Raw genomic sequence first — 3,537 nt, 5'->3', positions numbered from 1 at the left:
GAGGAAGGAATGATAAACTACTAAATGCAAGTAAGGTAAAGTAGGGTGGGGCCAGAGAAGCAACCATTGAATTGAGCAAGATGAAATGGTTTGATGACTTTTAGAAGATGGGTTTTAGTGGCATCTTGGATAAAACAAATGCCTAATAAAAGAGGGGTGAGAAGAGAAGACAAAGTAGATACAGAAATTATAGACAATTCTTTCAATGAAAGGAATCAGAGAAATGATACAGTAGCTGGAAGGGGATACTGGGTCAGGAGAAGGTTTTCTGAAAGAACCTAAACCTCTTAACATGTCAACTTTACAGGCTAACTTCCTCCTAGTCAGTATATCACACTCTCTTATATTTCCAGTTGTGATGTCACAATGCCCACAGGAAAAACACTCTAATACCTCTAGTACATCTTTTGAGAAAGCAAATCCCCTAATTTACATTTTAAGCCACATATCACAACCTTCCCAACTAGTGGGGAAGGTTCTACTAGTTCTATTTAGGTCATTAAATATGAAATGTCTGGTTTCGAGTCAAAGTTTAGTTTATTGTATCTCAAACGAGAAGCAGTACAATTAATCAAAGCATGTGCCTAACTATCGACAGAGTTTTGTCATCTTAACAGTAGCTTGTTTATGCCAGCAGCAAAGAAGCCTGGAGACTTCCAGGTGGTGATGAAATTGCAAAAGGTGTTTTCTACAGCTTGTTGAGATTTGAATATTTTTTCTTGCAAGTAGTTCCAAAGCCTGGAAGAAGTGGTAGTCAGCTGGTGCAAAGTCTGGTGAATACAGTGAATGACAGTGAGTTTCCAAGTCCAGGCTCTGTAGTTTGAGCAGTGTTGTCTGTGTGACATGGGGTTGACCATTGTGTTGTAAGAGGATTGTCCTGTCTCTATTGACCAATCTCAGCTGCTTAATCACAAGCATCCTCATCATTTCATGCACTTGGTTGCAGTAGACATCCACTGTAATCAACTGACCAGGTTCATGAAGCTGTAGTGGATAATACCAGTGCTGGACCACCAAACAGACACTGTTAGCTTTTTTGATGAATATTTGGTTTTAGACTGTGTTTCAGCACTTCGTCTTTATCCAAGCATTGTGCTGAATGCTTGTAATTGTCAAAAAGAACCCATTTTTCATCACACATAACAATACGGTGTATAAATGGTGCACCTATATGTCGTGACAGCAAAGAAAGGCAAGCTTCGAGACAATTTCTCTTCTGATGCTCATTTAATTCATGTGGTACCTATCTATCCAGCTTCTCTACCTTGCTGATTTGCTTCAAATGGTACAATATTGTTGGATTAGTAATGTCAAACCTTGCTGCTAATTCACGAGTAGGTTGAGGTGGATTCGCTTCCACTATAGCTTTCAGCTTATCATTATCCACCTTGGTTTCAGGTCGCCCATGTGGCTCATTTTCAAGGTTAAAATAACCAGGACAGAACTTCTCAAAGCACTGATGTACTGTGCATTCATTTGCCACATCTTTCCCAAATACTTCATTGATACTTTGAGCTGTTTACGTTGCATTGGTTCCACAACGGAACTCATATTCAATAATAACTCGAATTTTTGACTTATCCATGGTTTCACAAAAATTGCTCTAAAAAAAATTTTGAAAGATAATCACAAATCAAACTGTGCATTTGAAAGAATGAGGATGTACCTTCACAATAAAAATAAAACAAGTATAAAAGTGAAATGTCAGCAATATCAATTGTCAAACTTAGTACTTAAGGAAATTGGACATTTCATACTTAATAACCTAATAATTATGTAAATATGTAGTTGTGAACTAAAATAAAATCTTAAGCCCCTCCCACTGAATGGACCCCCTCTTGGCTAAGGGGACCCCAGAAATATCCTAAAACTAAGTTGCTGGCCATGAGAAGGGAGGTCAGCCTCATCATACCCTCCCTTCCCTTCTTGTAGATATCCTTTGTAACTCATTAATAGGCCTAAGGCTATGCAAGACAAACCTCTAGGTCCTCAATTTACATAACAAATGTATGGCCAGTAGCTTGTCTCTGATTAACAAACTTCCTTAACTTAAAACATTCCAAGCCTTTAGACAAAGCTTCATTTCTTTAACCAATTACAAATCAAAAAGTCTTTAAACCCACCTATAACCTATAAGGCACCCCCACTTTGAGATGTCCCACCTTTTTCAAGCCAAACCAACGTACGCCTCCCATGCATGAATTGACTTACAACTTTACATGTAATTCCTGTCTCTCTGACATGTATAAAACCGAACTGTAACCCAACCACAGTGAGTCCACTTGTTCAAGGCTTCTTAGGTCCTCCAGTTTGGCTCAGAATAAACCTCTTTAAAATATTTTACACAGGTTGGCTTCTTTTGCATTGGCATACTGATAAGAAGGAACTTTCCCCATGATTACTTTATAGAAACTTCTAAAATCAACATTTCACTTTAATGTGAGTTTCCTTCTCAATATAAAGAACATTCTAAGGTGAATGGTATTAAATACTGTTCCATATGACTAGTAGTAAGGAGCTCCAATATGATCTTAGACATAAGCTAAGTTTTCTGTCAATGTTTATGAATTGGGGGGGGGAGAGAGAGAGAGAGAGAGAGAATGTGTGTGTGTGTGTGTGTGTGTGTGTGTGCGCGCGCGCGTGTGCGTGCGTGTGTACCTCAATACAAATAAACCACATTAACATCAATGTAATTAGCCTATGGGTACAATGCAAAGTATCCATAATGACTACGTCTAAGCACAGGAATATTAGTTTAAGCAAATCCAAAAACAAATCTGGAAAACACTGGTTGGAAACAGCTTCTATCCTTTCCTGTCATTTTCTAAGCAAGGCTCCTCCGACACTTAGGGCTACAGCTGGAAATGAACTGTTTCTCATGGTACCATGCTAATCAAGCTTACAGGCATTTTCTCACCATTTGGTTACAGAGAAAGAAGCTCTGAAAATCAGCAGCTTGTTCCTAATTTAAACTCTTTAACCCCCCACATCTCACATAAAGGAAATACGTTAAATACCTTCCTCCAAACAAAACAGTACCTTCAGAATTAGTTCTAGTCCAAGACAGTAATAGACCAGAAGTAGTTTGCTAGATTATAATGTAGTAACAGTTTCATTCAGATACTGTAAAGAAATACCAAGTATAAAGAAAAGAAAGCCAGTAGAGAGGGTACCAAGTTAATTAAGGAAAAGAAAAAAAATAGTAGAAGGAATTAATGTTTAATGTGGGAAGGGAGCTAGACAACATATAAGGTTTTTTTTTTCTCTGCTTGACATGCTGCAGAAGGATTCTTTCCAACTCTATGATTCTCTCGGAAAATATTATCCAAAGAAGGAAAACCAAAAAAATATAAAATACAAAAACAGAGGCCGGGCGTGGTGGCTCATGCCTGTAATCCTAGCACTCTGGGAGGCCGAGGCGGGCGAACCGTTTGGGCTCGGGAGTTCGAAACCAGCCTGAGCAAGAGCGAGACCCCGTCTCTACTAAAAATACAAAGAAATTAATTGGACAACTAAAAATATATAGAAAAAATTAGC

The 3,537-nt window shown here is 38.3% G+C and overlaps 1 protein-coding gene across 1 annotated transcript in view; it reads right to left on the bottom strand.

Annotated features, from left to right (window-relative positions):
* Positions 1 to 3,537, bottom strand: part of TTC1 (tetratricopeptide repeat domain 1) — a 55,840-nt gene that overhangs the window by 28,295 nt on the left and 24,008 nt on the right. The gene's annotated exons all lie outside the window — the stretch shown is intronic.

The sequence above is a fragment of the Propithecus coquereli genome, unplaced genomic scaffold (assembly GCF_000956105.1).
Source record: "Propithecus coquereli isolate 6110/MARCELLA unplaced genomic scaffold, Pcoq_1.0 Scaffold220, whole genome shotgun sequence".
NCBI lineage: Eukaryota > Metazoa > Chordata > Mammalia > Primates > Indriidae > Propithecus > Propithecus coquereli.
This window is presented reverse-complemented; position numbering and strand designations above follow the sequence as displayed.